Source organism: Sciurus vulgaris (genome assembly GCF_902686455.1).
Source record: "Sciurus vulgaris genome assembly, chromosome: 8".
Taxonomy (NCBI): Eukaryota; Metazoa; Chordata; class Mammalia; order Rodentia; family Sciuridae; genus Sciurus; species Sciurus vulgaris.
This window is the reverse complement of record NC_136468.1, coordinates 116,185,662-116,203,836: the sequence shown is the minus strand read 5'-3', so window position 1 is coordinate 116,203,836 and position 18,175 is coordinate 116,185,662. Positions and strand designations below refer to the sequence as shown.

Below are 18,175 nucleotides of genomic sequence, written 5' to 3'. Positions count from 1 at the left end.
CAAATAATGAAACTTCAGGACCACCCTCAAGGAGTTCCTGGGTTGGTCAGCATATTCAGGTGTTGGGATGGTGGCACACTTGGGAAGGGCCTGGAAGCTCCATGCCCTCCTCCTCTCAGGTCCTTTGTAATAACACTGTAATTAGAAGTAGAATACTTTCTTCAGTCCCAAAAGACATTCTAGAGAATCACTGGACCTGAGGAATCTCCAAGTTTGCAATCAGGGGATGGGGGTTCAGACAACCTGGGGCACCTGCCTAGCTCCATTAGCATCTGGTGTTGAGTGGGAGCTGTTGTACGGGATTGTGCCTTAACTTGTGGGATCTGCACCAACCATCGATGTCAGAATTGAATCAAATTGTTAGGCATTGTCTCCTCCAAATTCACATATTGAAATCCGAGTCCCAGGGTGATGGCATTAGGAGGTGGACTTTGGGGAGGTGATTCGGTCATGAGGACATGAAAATAACTCAGATTAAAGGCCTAAATGTGAGAAGTCAAAATGTTAAAAAAAAATGGACTTTTTGGGAGAAAATATAGGAGAATGTTTACAGGACATTTAGAGAAAGATGTGGTAGGATTCCAAAAGCATAATATACAGAATAAGAAATACATTTAACTTTTGCAAAATTTAAAGTTCGTAAACCAAAAAGATATTGTGACAAAGTAGAAGGACAAGCTGTACTCTGGGAGATGTTTAAAAACTACCACACTGCTCAGTTAATATGGGATGGGTGGAAGGAAGGAAGAATGGATGGATGGATGGGTGGATGGGTGGGTGGATGGGTGGATGGGTGGACAAATGGATGGGTGGAGGGAAGAGTGGATGAGGGGACTAAAAGAGAGGTACTTATTTAATTATTCTGCCTGTCCTGGTAATGGGAAGGAAGACTGAGTGAGTTTTGTTTGTTTTTACAGCTTTAATATAGTATTTTAATATAAAAATCTGAAGTATAGTAAGGCAAATCAGGAGACATCTGCCATTGGAAAGACAATTTTTATTCACAGTTCCCAGAGAGGGAGGACACACACCACAGGGAGGGGGTGAGGACATAGGGGGAGCACCAGGGTCTGTCGTGAGGCAGAGGGAGGGAAGGGAAGTGGATGAGTGTCTTTATTGTAGTTCTTCCACAAAGGAATGGAAAAGGCAGGGCAGGCAGGCTTATACTGGCTAGTTTGAGTAATTTCCGGGTGCTGTGGTACATGGGACTCTATCACCTCTCCGGTACCTGGCCCTCAGATGACAAGGGCAGTGTCAATTGTGGCCTCCATGTGAGCCCAGTGAAGGAGATGGTGGGGGTGCTGGTCCTGGGTGGGCTGTTGTGTATTTGGGAATCATGCCTTTTTAGTGGGGGTGGTGTGGGGAGGAGGAGAGGGAGGTGAGAGGAGGAGAGGGAGGCAGGAGGCCATGGCAGGTGGCCCAGGCAGATCATGCAGTAGTCCAGGACAGGTCACATCTGGTGATCAGATGCAGGGCAGGTGTGGAAACCGAGTTTGCATGAACCAGAGTATGGTGCCCAAGCCCCTCCCCTCCCTGTCTCTTTATCTCTGTTTTCCAGTGAATGGCTGCCCCGTCTGTAGCCTCAAGACACAGGATGGAATCAGAGTGCCCAAAGCAAGAGTTCACTTATTGGTGTACCTTATTTTTGGTGCCTGGCATCCAAGGCCCAGCACAGCCTGCCCAAGCCCTGGTTCCTACCTTCACCTGCTGTGGCAGAGAAGGGACAGGCTGAGGGAGGTGATGCCCACGCCCCACTCCAGCCTCTAATGTGAATTAGCCCATCTCTGCCCACTTGCCTCACATGCCAAGACCAGCTTGTTGCCCGAACGCTTTTCCACCAAGCCCCCTACATGCACAAAGTGCCTCTGGCTTGGGTGAGTGAAATCTAGCCTAGACTGATCTTTTGATTATTCATTTGTGGTGCTGGGGATGGAACCCAGGACCTTGCACAATGTCCCAATATTGCTATGTGCCAGTCCTATGGACTGCCTTATAGTAGCAATTTTGTGACATTCAAATGGCAGCCCAGCTGTTAGGTTTTCTGCTGGGAGTGGTGTTCTGACACAGGCACTCCAGTGGCCTGCGACATGCAATGCCCAGACCAGCATGGAGGTGCCTCAGCCCACTCTGCTTCCAGCATCCACTATGCAAGGAGCCAACCTGGATGGAGTGGCTCCTCCCAGGCTTCAAATCAGGGAGGCCACTCCCTCCAGTTTCACCAGGCCAGGCCTGGATCCATCCACCCAAACCTGGAGGCACTAGGAAGCTTCTGCTGCTTGGGAGCATTTGCTCAATCTCCTAGTGAGCCCTGTTACACAGCAGGCACTCCCCAGGAGCCCAAGTGTAACTAACAGAGTCCCCATCCTCAGCAGCCTACAGGCCCCAGGGTGATAGAAAACCAACCACCCAACGTGGAAGGAGCAGGACCAGCTCTGTCATCTGCAGTCCCTGGGTGCAAAATGCAAACCCAGGGCCCGAGTTCAAAAATTACTGAAAACTTTAAGTCCACGAGGGTGGACCAGTGAGCCCAGCATAGGATCCCCGCTTTAATACAGCTGGCTATGGGGAGGAGGCAGGAGGCCAAGGTGTGTGGAGAAGTTGTATCCACCCAGGCAGGGGGAGAAGGGACAGGGGTGAGGGCCTCAGGGAGGAAAGGGGAGGCACTATTTAAATCCTGTTATTGCAGAGATAATATCAGAGCCTTGGAAAATAAAAAGTTGTTGCCAGATGGGAAAAGTCGGGACTGGGGTGGAGCAGGTGAGTAAACCAGGTAGATAGTAGCCACTAGAGGCACAGGAAGTAGGAGGCTCTGGCTTCCCCGGATCTGCAAGCAGCTCAGGCCAGCTGGAGCAGAATGCAGAGGGGCTTGGATGGCAGATCAATTACCTGTGCCACCTAACAACTTTCCCTACCCCAGAGCAGCTGGAAGCTATGCTATTGTCTCAGAGCTTCTGGGGGACAGGAACTGGGTGTGGCTCAGCTAGGTCCTTTGGCTCACTGGCTCTCACAGGTCACAGTCAAGATGTTGGTGGGGTTGGAGTCATCTCCAGGCTGGCCTGAGGGAGGGCCCACTGGCAAGCTTGCTCATATGGCTGTTGGCAGGATTCAGCTTTTTGCTGGCTGGTGGCCAGAGGCCTCCCTTAGTTCCCTGCCCTGTGGGCCTCTCCACAGACCCACCCTGGGCCAGTATGACAGAGGAGAGAGACTAGGGTCAGGCAGAGCCACAGACTTTAATATTGGAAGTAATGGTCCATCACTTTCGCTCTATTTTCTCACTAGAAATGGGGTGTCAGGTCCAGCCCACGCTCCTGAGGTGGGGGATCATCATGCTGCTAATGGGGCCAGCCTGTAGGGGCCAGCCTGTAGCACCCAGTAACTATATGAGATTCAAATCCAGGTGTTTCTCTGGGGAAAAAAAAGGTTACAGGTGTGGTTAACACTTGTCTCAGCAGACTTTAAGTAAAGAAGAAGAGCTTTGATAATGTGGGTGGGTCTCATCTAATCAGTCCCAGTCTCAAGAGCCAAACTCAGCTTTCCTGAAGAGGAGGGAATTCTGTTTCTGCTCCTGCTTGAGTCTCTATCCTGTTGCCTGCCTATGCACTTCCTTATAACAAATCTGTTAATATTTACACACACATATTCTATTGGTCCTGTTTCTCTGTGGATACGGGCTCACGCCTGGGAGGAATCATCATGGAGGCTGTTCTGGAGGCTGCCCTGCTGGTTCAGCTTCCTGGTGCTGCTGTAGCAGAGTGCCACAGACTGGCAGGCTTGCACAGCACAGATTCATTTCCTGTCGGTTCTGGAGGGCTCAAGACTGACATGGTGCCATGGTCAGGATTGGTGTCCTTGACTTGCAGATGGCTGTCTACATGTGTCTTCCCTCACAATGTGTCTAGAATCCCTATTTCTTCTCATGAAGACACCCACCAGTCAGGTTGGACTAGTGCTGGCCTAAGTGACCTCATTTTGACTTGGCTGCCACTGTAAAGACAGTATCTCCAGGAGGCACCCATGGGAGGTCCAGGGGGGAAGATTAATTGGCCCCAAACCAATCTGAGGAAGAAGCCGTTCAAGCATCGGCGGGTGTTGAACAGAGAGAAGCAACTGAGGCATCAGGTGGTCGGGGCTGTGATACACAAAGGGCTGATCACATGGCATCACGTCAAGAAGTGGGCATCCAGTGCATGTGCCAATATTACTCTGTCAGGGAAGAAAGACAGAAAACTCCTGCTACAGATTTAGCTTGCTCAGAAAGAAAAGGGAGCAATGGAAGTGGAAGTCCCTTCAAAACCAGCCAGGACTAGTGAACCACAACCCAAATAACAAAAGAAGATCACACCCCCCCCCCCCCCCCCCGCAGGATGTAGACATGGAGAATCTTGAGGATGAGAGCTAAAGTTCTTAGCTCTTCCACCAGATTTTCAACTGGAGCCAACAGGATTGGGCAGCTGTTTTGAGGGTTTTGAAGAAAGCATTACCTGCTTTCACTCATCCCCGTTCCTTTTAAATGATGGCTTACTGACTTCCCCTGGAGGGATATTTTGGGAGGGAAGAGGGTAGAAAATAAAGATTCAAGAGGTTCCAACTTCCATTTATAATAAATCCCTAGAGCTTTGACTGACGTGTGTGATAAAGTATAGAAATGGCGGATGGGTCATGAAAAGGTCTATGGGTGTGGATGGAGACAGTCTAGAAACACAGACTTGCTTGAACAAAAATAATGAGGAACTAGTCTTTGGTGACCTGGTCCAAAGGTCACCAACTTTTCTCTCCAACTTTCCATTTCTGACAATAATAGAAGTTATTGTAGGAATGACATGGGGTAAGGATCCTAAACCCAGTCTTGCCTTGGCCCCTGTGTGACCAGCATGGGCAAGTCACTTTACTTCACATTCATCTTGCTTCCTTCGCTGAATTATGTTTTTAATAAAATAAATACCAAACGTTAAAAAAAAAAAAAGACTATCTCCAAATACAGACAGCCATAGGTCCTAGGGTTAGAATTTCAATATATAACACTGGGATACCCAGTTCAGAGTACACACAGACACTCTGTGTGTGTCTGCTTACCACAGTCTGTATGAGTCACTGTGAGCTTCCACAACAAAATGCTATAAACGAGTGGCTTAAAACACACACACACTTAGATTCTCACAGTGCTGGAGGCTGAAAGTCGAGTCCAGGGGTGAGCCCGGCGGGTCTGGTGAGGGTTCTATTCCTAGTCTGTTCATATGGAGGAAAGAGAAGGCGATGAAGTTCTCGGGTGTCTCTTCTCTGGGTCACCTCTGGGTGTCACTAATCCCATCACGAGGGCCCCACCCTCATGCCTTCATCTAATCCTAATCACCTCCCATGTTCCCATCTCCACATAGCATCATCTCAGGAGCTAGGGTTTCCACGTGTGAATTTGGGGGCAGGCACCCTGGGGTTGCTGTGGCTCATGCAAAGGTGAGCTGCCATTGTCAGTTGCCCACGAATCCCTTCCAGGGCCAAGAATCTCCAGACTGGGGACTACCTAGGCAATGGCCACTGGCCCTGACAAGCCTGGTCAAGCTTCCCTGGGGCTTGGGTACCATCTACTGCCTAGACTGAGAGAGGTGCTGGTCACAGGAGGACAAGCCACCTGGAAGCTGGGAGCTTGTTGGTGCTTTGGTGTGGGAAGTAGGGGATTCCAGGGAGACCCCACTGACCCTTTTCAAGGGTTCTTGTCATTGATTCCCCAGCCCAGGATCTTCTCCAGTAACTGAGTTATCAGGTTGCACAAAAGAAACCCCCCAGAACTTTCCTGGCCTTTGGCATGTATGCATTTCCCCAGTTCCACTCCCACCTGCTGCCCTGCGCTCCCTCCTGGGGACTCCACCCACCAACGTCAGTGTTTGGGTACCTTCCCTGCCTCCATCCTTGTCCTTGTCCTTGTCCTAGCTGTGATCTGTACCCCCAGATGGGGGGAGATCCAGCCCTGGTGCTGTACTGGCCCCTGTTAACATGTACTTCCCAGGGCTGGCGAGATCTTTAAAACCCCCAAGGCCATTTGATGGACTGGGGCCAGTTAAGCCACAAGCAGAAATGGCAGCCCTGTTTTTGGAAGCCTGTGCTGATGGATTCAGAATGCTACCCCATGCCACTGCCTGACCTGGGATTCCTTTGGTCATGTCTCACAGGAACTGTTTCTGGACATTTGCTGCTTAACACCATCCTGTCCCAGCCAGGCCCTGCCTGGGGCACTGCGTGTCCTGCTGTCCTTTTGCACACCTCTCTGGAACTGATGTTCCAGAAATGCAGAGAGACCTTTGAAAAGAGAATCAAAGCAAACCTCAGGCCCAGACTAAGCAAACCCCAGTATCTTAGCAGGTTGGATCAGGGCATGAAGTCCAAAAACCAAAACATGCAGACCATGTGCACACACTGGGATATTTAGATAAAATCATGTATATTTATTCACATGCCAGGAATATGTGCCTGCTAATATCACGTGTTTTGAAAGCACACAAACTCACATCAAAGTTGCAAAAATCTGAAGTGTAGCAATCAATGCTGATTAGGTTCTTACTTTGATTAACAAAAATAAATGTCAAATTTACAGAGTGGTTCCCAGGAGGGACACTGGCTGAACCAAGTACAAGACTACTCTCATCTTTGCTGGATCTCAGATCAGAATGGTGTTTCCTGGGAAGCAGGCCCTGCAGGTGGACAAGGCTGGCCTGCCATTTACCTGTAGAACCCTACATGTTACCTGCAGGTAGGTGGCTCCCAAATCTATAATGGCAGCCCTGACCCCTCATTTCCCATGCAACTCTTGGCTGGTCACTTGTGCTTATGCCCAGTGATGCCCAGTGGGGCGCAGGCTCCGTGCAGGGCCAGAGGGAGTCAGCCATGTTGCCAGCACCTGAGGATGGCCCCTTCCTGCCTCCTCTCATCCAGACCCATGCTCTGGGCTGCAGGTCTGGTCCACCCTGGATGAGCTTTCTTCAGAGCAGTATCCAAAGGACTAGAAAAACGGGTCCCTCTCTAGCCACACCTTCATGCCAGGAGATGGGCAGGGGCAAGGGACTGTGGGGTTCTCCTGGGGCTGCCACAAAAAAGTGCCACAAACTGGGTGGCCAGAGAATGCATGCTCTCATGGTGCCAGAGGCCAGAGGTTGAAAAGCAGGAGTTGGCAAAGTGGGCTCCCTCCGGGGCCCTGGGAGAGGAGCTATTCCAGGCTGTCCTGGGGGACACTCCACCTCACCAAGCCACAGCTAAGCCGTTTACCTGTCCTTTCTAGAAAGGAGAGGAGAGGAGAGCAGAGCAGCATTCCCAAATTGCCCTGGGTCACTCCAGTCTGCAGACACCCCCTGCTCTTTCCCATGATCCCCTGTCCCAGCAGCACAGACGAGATGGAGGACACTTGGGGAGCCCTGCAGGTGTGCTGACTGCCATCTTTCTGAGGATGGCTTCCTCGGGCTGCCACATACCAGGAACATGCAGAAGTCCCCAGGAAGCCTGCGGGGCTGACAAGATGGTATGACAGGAGGCTCAGACAGGGTTCTGCCACCGGCCAGCTGTGAGGCCTGGGCCAGGTGCTTCCCCTCCACTCAGCCTCGGCCTTCCGCAGTATCAGCGAGTGGGAGGGATGCTTCTTGCCAGGTGGCGCGGACTGAATGTGTGCAAGTGTCCCCTGATAAAGCTCCCCTGGCAAGATCTACAATGACCTTGTCCATCAGTGTGTCCCTGTGACTGCAGTCAGGGTCTGGTCTTCAGTAGGTGCCCAGCCCAGGTGAATGAATGAAGGATGGCAGGAGGAGTCCAAAGTGGAACGGCAGTGGGAGGGAGGGACAGCCCCACGGGAGGATGAGAGGACAAGAAACCAAGAGGGTTTATTGACGTCTGGGTACAGGTCCCCTGGGGCCAGGCGTGGCTCTAAGAAATTTATAATTATTAATTCAACAAACGCTCACGGATGCCTTGTGAAGTTAGTGCCATTGTTATATCCATTTTACAGGTGGGAAAACTGAGGCACAGAGGCTGAGAGACTTGTTCAAGTTCCCAACAGCTGGCAGGGCAGAAGCCAGAGGCCAGGACTAGACCCGGCTGAGGACTCCAGGCTCTGAACCACCGCACTCCTCCGCCTTCCCGCACTCAAATCACCCAAGCTCCCCACCCCAAGGAGCAGAGGAGGAAGGTAGAGTGGAGCCGGGACGAGGGGCAGGAGAGGAGGGCTTTGTCATACTGGGGACCTGATCCTCGTCGCCAGCCCTGGAGGCACGCCCAGACTAAAAACCCCAATGGCCCCAGGCACCTGTGTGTGGCTGGCCACAGACGTTTGTGAAGGAATGAAGACAAACACTGAGGCTTCAGAACAGCTGTCCGGAGAGACCAGAGCTCCCCACAGAATCCCAGTGTCTACACCTGAGAGAGGTTGGCACCATCTCAGTGCCCCCGCCCCCGGGAAACCTGCAAAAAGGGAGGGGGGCCAGCAGGAGGTTCTCACAGGTGGCAGCTGACAACCACCTTCCCAAACTCCCCTTAATTTAGACTAAGTGGGATCGAACTCTGTCTTACTAAGTCTGAAGATTGAATCACAGATGACGGAGTGGTTTCCTAAAACAACTTTGAAACTACACACAGAAAAAAAAGCTAGCAAAACAGAATTTGCCAAGTCAAATTCCTTGTGCTTCTAGAATGAAGGGAAAGAGACAATTTGCAATCAACACTTCCATCGTGTGTGAATGAAGAGGTTCGAGGATGATGGAAAAGTTAGTGCTCATTCCACCCAGGACCCAATGCGCCAGCCAAACCCAATGGTGCACCTACCTGGACACGGCCTGCCTTTCCCACTAGGCGCCTCCCAGCCACGCTTCTGGACCCAGGCCAACCTGGTTCCCCCTTCCCTGTCCCTCCGCCAGTGCCATCTGCCTCTCCTCTGAACTCCTGCAGACCTTCATGAACAGCACCTTTTTGATATCTTGCTGTCTTGGAGGAATCAGAATCTCTGTTCCGCTTTATTAAGCACTTACTGTGTACCAGGCACTTGGCACACATTATTCCTCTTAATCCTCACACTGCCTCCATGCAGATAGTTATTGCTCCCATTTTGCTTCTTTTTTCAAAGTCCAATTTTAATTCAGACTGAACAAACAAGCAGAAGAGTGAGAAAGCTAACTGTATTAACAGACACAGATGTACCAAGTGTAAAACAGTGGGTTATTAGCAGAACTATTACATGCATATTTACAAGCAACCCTTTAATATACAAGTTTTAGTTAGTTGGAAAAAGATTTGACATTAAGTAAAAATACTACTTTAATACGGCTGAGGTGGTACAGTATAGAAGTATTAGAAAAATGATCCTCAAGGTATATTGATTACAAAGAAGATGAAAACTTGAATGACAAATATCTAGTAAAATTTTCTAGTTTTTAAAAAAAGGTCAATGCAACTCATGCTACGAAGTAAAAGTAAGAAAACCATATAAATAAAAGCAGAATAATGTTCTAGACCTTCGGGAAATGAAGTTAGTGAGGTGAAACAAAGGAACAATTCTTGAATGAGAATAAATTCTCAGTGAAGGGTGAGTCTCTGTTGTTTAGTGGGGGAGTTCTAAGACTTTTTTGTTTTGTTTTTCCTTTAATGACATTTTTAAAGCCCTTGGTATCAAATAGTATCTACATATGTAAATCAGTTATTGATATATTCCAAGACTTTGAAGATTTCATGATTGTGATTAGTATGAGACATAAATGTCAAACTGAAATAAAATCTATAATAGTCATACCTAAAAAAAAAATGCCACATTTTTGCAGTAATATGTATTTCTAGGCTAAGACTTTTCCCGTTCAAGAACTTAAGGTACAAGTATCTAATGAGCTAGCAAAATTTACTTTCAACATATTTATTTCAAAATCAATTTTATTGCAGCCAAAACAGTGGAATTCACTGTACGTAATAAACTGTTTTATATACATACACATTTTAAGTTATAGGGAATAAAGTTTATTTTGGCAGATAGTGTTAAACAAAATTAAAGTTGCATACATTAGTAACATAACTCAACATCCTTAATTTGGTATAAGTGTGACACATTATCTTGCTTTCCTGTGTTCTGCTAAATCATCATACCTAAACTGTTTTATAAAACTGATACGCTGAAATTTAACTTTACTGTTTTCGCTTATGCTCTGATTCCAAACAAAACTTTTCATAAACTTCTTCAATCTCTGGGTCCATCTCATCATCAATATCATCCAAATATGGATCACCACCCCCTGATAAATCTGGTCCATTTTCTTCATAATCTGGAAAAAAAGTCCTCCTCTCTTTCAAATAATTCTTGATATTTCTCTTGGTAATCTGGATCAGCTGCAGTGAAAGGAACACCATCAGATGTATAAAATGTTGGTTCATTGATAAAGTAGTTAGGATCATTTTCAGGTGTTGCTTCTCTGTATGTCAAAGTTGCATGAACTCTACCTCGATTACTTGACCAGAGTTCTATAAGCTTCAAGTGCATCTGTTTTACATCTCTGCTGCAGTTTGCATCCAGGACAACATTTTCAATTCTCTGAATAATTTCTTCCATATCAGTCTTTCCTTTTTCCTTCCAGGCATCTTCCAAAACTGACCCTGTGAACTTCAGTAATTTTACTGCACAAATTAAGTTGTCATCCACAGGATTAGAGAAGAGGGCATTCAGCAATTCCCGCAGACCAACCTGAAGGATATCTGCTCTTGTAACCTGTCCATTTGTTCCCTTGATCTCCAAGTTAAGATAAAGTTCTCCCAGAAAGAGTACAAATGCATGAAATCATTTTCGAGTCACTTCATCTCCTTTTGCAGCTTGATCTTTTAACTTCATATTCAGTCCGACACCTTTGAAGTAGTAATTGGCAAAAGTTGCCACTCTGTGGGCTTATCGTCAGATGATGGGACAGGTAATTACACAGGCGAGCTCCCATATAAGAGAAATTTGGGGTAGATGTAACCTGTTGGTAGATGAGTTCCACAAGTTCTTGCAAAGTATCATCTGTTGTAACCCAGCCATTCAGGGTCTCTGCAAACTGTTCAATTTCAGTTTCAAAACTGCCAGGCTGCTCTGTAAGATGATTCAAAAAATCCTGAACATATACTGATAGAGTGGGATAATCCTCACAACGATCCTCTTAGGATTGTGTATAATTAGAAGAATAACCTGATGGGTAAAATTCAGGACGTTCGCAGACAGTTTAGATATTAACACAGAAGCCACAACCACCTGGGGTTTAGCCATTGCTGACTCGGAGTTCTGTAATGGGATTTCATCCTGTGGACTAGGTGGAGCTCCCAGGGGCCTCATTTGTTCTGAGAGCGCCCCCGGCCTGGGAGGCCGCTGGGAGCCTGCGGGGGGCCTCGCTCTGGGCCCCTGGCTGTGGGACCGTCCTGGGCTGGCGCAGTGGCGGCGGCTGCAGGAAGCCCGGGGCTTTGGGCTGTGGCTGCGGCTGATGGCCGCGACCGCTCCGCAGGCCCCGCTCCATTCGGAAACCCGCCGCCCTCAGGCCCAGGCCCCGGCTCTGGCAGACCAGCACCTGGAGCCCAATGGATACCATCTGATCTCTTCCCCCTCCCCCTCCCCCTCCCCCTCCCCTCCCCTCCTCCCCCTCCGGCAGCTGCGCTCCGGAAAGGACCCGGAGGGAGGCGCCCCGGGCCGGCTCTCGCCGCTGCGCTTCACTCAGGCCTCATGGAAGAGCTGGGCGGTGGCCGGGTTCTTCGGCGCTTCGGGCGGAGCGGACCGCGGAACCCGCCGCTTCATTGCTCCTATTTTGTAGATAGACTCTAAGGGCCAGAGAGGTCGGGCCATTTATCACAGACAGTTCCAGAGGAGTCACCCCAGGAACCTTCTCTTGCACTCCGCAGCTTCCAGACAAGTGAGTATGGATGGAAGAGGACCCAGGGCCTGGCCGAGGGCAGGAGCAGACTGCTTGGACCCTGCGGCTGTTTCAACCCGGATGGGTCCTGTGTGGATTTCCCTCGACCACACCACGCACTGGTGACATCTGCTAAGTGTAGACTGTGTAGGAACCATGTGAGTGAACCGAGGCAAATGGGGTGTTTGAGGAAAATCCACCACAATGTGTCCCCAGGAGAGAGAGTAATGGAAGTGACCACTGCTGTCTGGGGACATCGTCCATCCTATGTGAGCTGGGTTCTGGGGAAGAGTAGGAGACTCCTGGAAGGAAGGAGAAAAGATTTCACTGGGAAAGGAAATGACAGCCGGGCCCAGCAAGTTCAGAAAAAGGAGTGGGTGAGGGGAGAGGTGGGCAGGTGAGGGTGAGTGGCTTTCTCTGGCGTCACACCAGAGGCACAGGGATGGAGGTGTGGGTGGACACCTGGGCAGGACAGTGGGCACCAGCTGTCCTCTCCAGCACCCCTCCAGGCCTGGCTTTCCAGTGTCACCCGTTCCTGCCACACCTGTCCTACTAAGGGCCCCCCGGTACTCTCCATGATCTGATGTAACTTGGACAGCTCCAGTCTGTCCCCCAAGCTCCCCTGCTACCCCAGAATTCCTGATCTTCAGTCCCTTCTCAGAAAAACATTTTAAAAGAACAGAATAAATTTGAAGAATCATAAGAAAACCATCTATGTTGAAACACAGTTATCAAAATGTTAAATAACCAAATCTGTGATGCAGAAAGCCACATCTCACTAACAACCTCACACCCCGGTGACTTCACAATGGTGATAAGTGCAAAGGATGTTTCAGGGTCTCTGCCAGAGTCGCCATGGGGACACAGCTATGTTTGCGATAAAGCCGAAAGTACGAGTCATACTACTTAGGCTTTGTGGATTTGTTGACTACATTGGTAACTGAAGGAAATGCTAGATGTCAGGCAGAGATTTGTAAAAATAAAGAAGCAATTTTCTTTTTCTGTCCAAAGTCACAGACTCCCTAAATTCTACCCCAAAATCCCATAGGTTCCTCACGCACTCCAGGTCAAAGCCCCAGCTCTGCACTAAGAACCCTCCCCATCCTTTCCTTTGATTCTCCCCAGACCATCTTCAGAGGAAGGCCCTGGAGGAGGGGGGTGGCCTCCTTCTGTCTGTTATGGATGTCCACCCCCTTCAATAGAAAGCAAAATGAGAGAGTGAGTTGAGATCAAGGAAGCTGAGCCAAGCATCTCCAATCCCAGGTAAGAAAGGCATGGCTGCCTCTCTCACCCATTGTGAGTTTCAAGACCCCAGCCCACCACCACGGAGTATGGTCACCACCTCAGCACATAGCTGAACCCTGAACACTTGGCCAAAGAGCAAAGACCCGGAGCAAGATGAAGGAACACAGCCATACCTGAGAATGTGTGGGTACTTCTACCTTCAAGAGGTGAAGCTTAGCCAGGCACAGTGATGCACGTCTTAATCCCAGTGACTTGGGGGCTGAGGCAGGAGGATCACAAGTTCAAGGCCAGCCTGAGCAACTGAGTGAGATTCTCAGAAACTTGATGAAATGCTGTCTCAAAATAAAAAATGGGAAGGGCTGGGGATGTAGCTCAGTTGAAGAGCACCCCTGGGTTCAAATCCTAATACCAAAAAAGAGTTGAAGCTTAAGTTCTTCCCTTTCAGTCTAGGCTGGACTTGCAGACACTTCTGACAGACCACGCAAAAATGATGAGGTTTCATTTCTAAGATTAAGTCATAAAAAGACTGTGACTCCTTCCCTGCTTCTTCTCTCAAATCACTCATTCCAGGGAAGTCAACTGTCACATTGTGAGAACTCTCAACTAACCCTGTAGAAAGATCTATGTGGCAAGGGACCCAAGCCTCCCACCCAAAGAAGAAACGAAACCCCCATTCGGCAGCCGCATGAGGAGCCATCTTGGAACCTTTGAATGTCACTGCCTTGACTGCCAGCCTGATGACAATCTCAGGAAAGGCTGAGTCAGAACCTACCTCAGCTGGGCCACTCGCAGGTCCCTGATTCTCAGGAACCGAGGTAGCAATGTTTATTGGTTTAAGCTGCTAACTTTGGAGCACTTTGTTAAGTGTAACAGATTACTAATACAAAGCATTAAAAGGAGAAGTCCTCAGAGGCTGGTGGATGAGGTGCCAGGAGAGCGGACCGCAGCAGGAGTCACCCTGGGGCAGTCATCTGGAGAGGGAGACCTCGCAGAGGGCGTGGGGCACATCCTCAGTGCGTGTGCTGAGCTGCCCTGCTGCTGAGGCTCGGGCCTCTGGTGCTTTGCCGTCTAAGGGCCTATTCCCAGGTGGCTCTGGCAGTTCCCTCAGCTGTGGTGGGGAGTAAGAAACCAACCCAGAGCTGCTGCAGGTGGCTCGTGCAGTGCCTAGGGGGTGCCAGGCACCCATAAAGTGCTCAATAAGAGGTGACAGGGGCATCCGGGCCCTCCCTCCACCGCCAGCAGGCTCAGACACCCAGGCAAGCCTGTCCCTAAGGAAGCCCACCCTCCTCTGACACCCCAAAGTCCCGGGAATCCAAACAGAGCACCAAGCTGAGACTGGAACACTTAGACACTGTTCTGGCCCTGAGCTGCATCCTGCTCCCACCTCAGCCAATGCCTGTTTGGGAAGGGGCCCCAGAGAGCACCTGACCTGGTCCACAAGGAGGGATCACGAACAGAAGCCACATGAAGATGGAGACACCGAGGCCCCTTGGCAGACAACTGGATAAGCCCAATGTGGTCATTCACCACGTTGAATGACTCACATGGACAAGGACTCTGCCTGCCACCGTGCAGACAGGTGACACTCAGTGCAAGAAACCAGTGACAAAGGGCCACATGCACATGATTGCATCTCCATGAAATGTCCAGAAAGGGCAGGTCCACAGAGACAGATGGCTGATTGGTGGCAGCCAGGGCCCGGGGGACGGGGAGTGAAGAGTGACCACCCAGTGGCTCTAGGGTTTCCTTGACAGGCACAGCAGCTGCCCAGCACGGTGCATGTCCTCAATGCTGCCGAAGTACTCACCTTAAATGGCTGACCCTGCGTTGTGCAGATTTCACCTCAACTTCACAGACGACTAAGTGGAGATACCACTTTTTACCTGTCAGACTGGCAGGAGTGGGAGTGTGGCCCCCAGGCCATGTCAGGGAGGCTATGGGACAGGCCCTCCAGGAGTGGGACTGGGAAGATGCTCCACAGGAGCAATATGGCCATCAGACAGCTCCCCAAGGCCAGTGGCCTTTGACCCAGCAACTCCCCAGCTGGTGTTGGTCCTACAATCACCAGCACAGGTGAAGAATGACGGTCGCAGCGGTATGTCGCAAGTAACAGAAGCGATGGGACACTGGTAAGAGCTCAGGCATCTAGGGAACCAGCTGCAGAAATGGTGGGTTTTATAAAGGACAAGGCTCTCTCATTTGCCTCACTAAGAAAGAAAATAGGAGCAGATAGTGTGTGTGAACTTCATTTGCTTGTATGTCTGCAGAAAGAGCTGCACAGGTGCAGAGAGCCCCCAGAGACCCGTGGAGGGACTGGGAAGAATTCTCCTGGGGACTAGCGAGAGGCCTCATGGAGTCCCAGGAAGCTCACCCGCCGGTATGCCTGCCCTTTGTGGTCCCCTCCCTCACCGTGACAGGACCCGTCTGTGTGGCCCTAAGGAGGCAGCGCTTCTGGGACTCCATAGGGCTGAATTGTGTCCCCATGAATTCACAGGTTGAGGTCCCAACCCCAGCACCTCAGAGCGTGGCTGTGTTGGAAATAAGGCCTGAGTTATCATGAGGGTGGTGTGAAGCCAGGTGGGTAGGCCCAATTCCGTCTCCCTGATGTCCTTACAAGAAGAGGACATTCAGACAGACAAGTGCAGAGGGCAGACCATGTGAGATCCTGGGAGATAGCATCTATGTGACAGAGAAAGAAGCCTCGCAGAAAGCCAGCCCTGCAGAGGCCTTGGTCCCTTTTGGGCTTTGTCCTGAGTACACAGGTGTCACTGGGTGGTCTGGGGTCTGTGTGTCCTCTGGTCTGTTCCTTGCCCTCCCTTGGCACTGTGCTCATGGTCTGAGCCCTGCAGTCTACTTCCTGGGTTTCCATGTCCCTTGGCTGGTGACTTACTTCTATCCATGGGAAGGACCTGCTGAGGGCCTGGAGGGTGGAGGCCTGAAGAGTCCCTGCTCCTCTTCTCTGCCGCGGGCTGCACCTCCTCTGTGGGACCATGCCAGTGGCCCTTCATGAGACCCAGCCCCAAGTCCTGGCATCTCCACTTTGTTGTGACCCTCCATCTTCACTGACAGGGCAGCTTCCTGTCCTGACCAACCTCTGGGTGGCCTCACTGCCCTGCAAGCTCTCAGCTCTTCCATCTTCCTGGGCAGCAGAGCAGCTGACACCTGTGGCCACCTCCAGGGGAAGAACCACTGCAGGGAGGGTCCTGTCTGCAGGAGCAGCAGACCCAGGCCACCAGCTGAACAGATACTGGATGGAATGGGCTGTGGTCACCTAGAGAGGGACAGCACCACCAGCCTCCACAGCATGGATGGCCCCACAGCCAAAGCAAGAAGACAGTATAAACATGCCCCTTCAGGGCTTCAGGCAAAAGATGATTCCCTTCCCACCAGGTATAGATAGGGCAGGGGGTGGCCAGTGCCACGTGAGGCACACGTATGAGCAGCAATAGTCCCTGTCGAGGGCAAAGCAGGGAATGACATCCCAAGGGACACGCAGCACAGGCTGGCAGAGCTCTTTGTCTTCAAGAGGAAATGCCCAGGCTCAGGTCTGCTCCTGTGTGACAGACCAGGGTTCGAGGACTATGCCCAGGACCGGCTTAAGTCCCTCCGACTTAAATACCTGAGGGGTGTTCTGATTCTCTGCTTGGACTCCCATTGATATCAGAGTATAACAAGCAAAAGAAAAGGGTCAGACAGGCCAACACACCTTTGAAAAGCATCTCTCCAGTGTGAGCTCTGTCCTCCAGTGGCCCCCACAGCATTTTCAGCCAGGGTCACTGTTACGGCTATCACATTTCTGTGCTCGTCACTGACTCCCTGCTTGGCCACCTGAGTCACCTCCCTCCTGCCCTTCTGCCTCTGCCTTGCTCAGAGCTACCTGGACTCAGCTAGGTAGATGTAGGATGTCTACATCACAGAGCCAGGTGGCCTTGGAGGAGGGGTTCCAGTCAGGGTGACTCCATCGCCCAGCCTCCCTGGTCCAGGAACCCCACAGGGATGTGGAGGATGGGAAACAGCAGCACACTGTTGCATGTGTGAGGCAGCTGTGGGCAGCAGGGGCCCTGGCCCTCCCAGCAGGCCCCTGGGCTGCGTCCCCAGCACTGACCAGCTGTGGCTGGAAGGAAGAGTCTGCAGCAGAGCAGATGATCCCTGCTCAGAGCAGGAGGGAGGCCGACAGCCACCTTCTTGTTTTTGGAGACTGACATGAGAACATTGCTAGGTGACCAGATTTTACAAAGCTCAGATGGAGACAGGTGGTGCTCAGAGATGTTTTCCTGATTCAGCCATTTACTTACATAAAGAGCCTGACAGGCAGCCTGCATGCCCGCTCCCTCCCGCTGTCCATTTAGTGAACCCTCTTCAAGGAGCAGAGGTGGGCCTCCTCCCACAGCAGGTGGGTGACGGTGACGAGAGGGGGTGCAGGACCCCAGAGGGAAGCCCAGGTGGAGACCCCCCGAGGTGCAGCTTCCCCGAGCCAGCTCCCTCTGGATCCAGCCCTGGGCCTGGACAAATAAGGCCTCATGTACCAGCCCACCCTCCTACAGGGCTGGTGGGAAGAGTGGGTCTCTCTGGGCAGTGAAAGGGGTGAATGGCCACCAAAGCCTCAGGGAGTCACAGCAGCTGTGCAGCATTTGCCCCCTGGAACTGATCTGGGAGGAGCTGGGGAGCCCATCCATGGGGAGCCCACCCACCCCAGCACACAAAGGACATCCCCACTGGTCAGGTGTGTCGGGAGCAGCCTCAGGGCCTCCTCACCTCCACTGTGTTCGGGTGGGGCCAGCAGAGGCCGGGCAGGACTCTGAGCGTTCCGTGGACCCCTGGGCTCTGCAGTCACTGGGTCACATCATCGTCAAGGCCAGGTCATGGGTTTGGATATTCACCTGGGGCCAGCCCTGCTCTTGGCGCTGCAGAGTTGAGCACATTCTAAACGTGTGGCACTGCCTGAGAAAGGGACATTGCCACCACGGCCATGGGCAGCAGAGGAAGGGCTGCAGCCCAGGCCAGCAAGACTAGCGCCAGTGTGTGCCACCTCACTACCCTGAAAGGAG

The 18,175-nt window shown here is 51.1% G+C and overlaps 1 long non-coding RNA gene and 1 pseudogene across 2 annotated transcripts in view; both read right to left on the bottom strand.

The window, feature by feature from the left end:
• The window catches only part of LOC306668296, a 547,020-nt gene that overhangs the window by 119,178 nt on the left and 409,667 nt on the right, over positions 1–18,175 (bottom strand). The window lies entirely within an intron of this gene.
• LOC306667106 (polyadenylate-binding protein-interacting protein 1-like) lies at positions 9,884–11,329 on the bottom strand (annotated as a pseudogene). Its single transcript has one exon. The product of its transcript is annotated as a polyadenylate-binding protein-interacting protein 1-like (transcript).